Source organism: Athene cunicularia (assembly GCF_003259725.1).
Source record: "Athene cunicularia isolate RWA chromosome 3 unlocalized genomic scaffold, athCun1 chr3_part1, whole genome shotgun sequence".
NCBI classification, from domain to species: domain Eukaryota; kingdom Metazoa; phylum Chordata; class Aves; order Strigiformes; family Strigidae; genus Athene; species Athene cunicularia.
The window spans coordinates 111,707,639-111,708,372 of record NW_020799097.1 but is presented as its reverse complement, the minus strand read 5'-3'; positions in this window follow the sequence as shown (position 1 = coordinate 111,708,372).

Below are 734 nucleotides of genomic sequence, written 5' to 3'. Positions count from 1 at the left end.
GGAGCACGACGCCCCTCCTGGGCCTCCGTGCCCAGCCCAGCAGCCACTGATGCTGGGAACTTTTGTATCATCACAGAGGATCGGAGTGTCATTTTTCCCCCATTAAAACACCCTATAGAGATGGGGGCAGGAGGAGCAGTGTGCAGCAGAGATGAGGTGCTCCGCTCCCTGTGCCACGGACCCTACAGCTTGAGTACCAGCACTTTCTGCGCTTCTCCACATATGTGATATTTAAGCCGGGATGTCATAGCCAAAACATCTTTGCCAGCTGCACAATTAACTATGGTCATATATTTAAGCACCAAGAGAAAAAAAGCACCTGCTTTCCCATGCATGGTGATGCTGTTCCCAGTAATGGAACACATGTGTTTATCTATATTCCCATCTCTGTGGTCAGAACGCCTTCCACACTAAAATGAGCTCAGCCAGCCAGGTTGCTGTCAGCTCACAGCTCCATGACCCACAGGTGCTCACCCAACACTGTGACTTGGGAGCATAAGGTGCGGACAACTGAGAAAAAAAAGTCCTTTGCTCCATCACTTGATAGCCCAATCTGGGAGGGTGGAGTTAGGGTTGCACCATCAGAAAGTCCCCAGTCCCACAGACAAGTGGTCCTCCCTGGCCCAGACATGGGCTGTCACTGAGCTGAGCTGCTTCTGGTGATTTCTGGGCACAAAGATGTCTTGATCCCTCTCACCACAAAAAAAAAAAAAAAAAAAAAAAAAAAAAAAAAA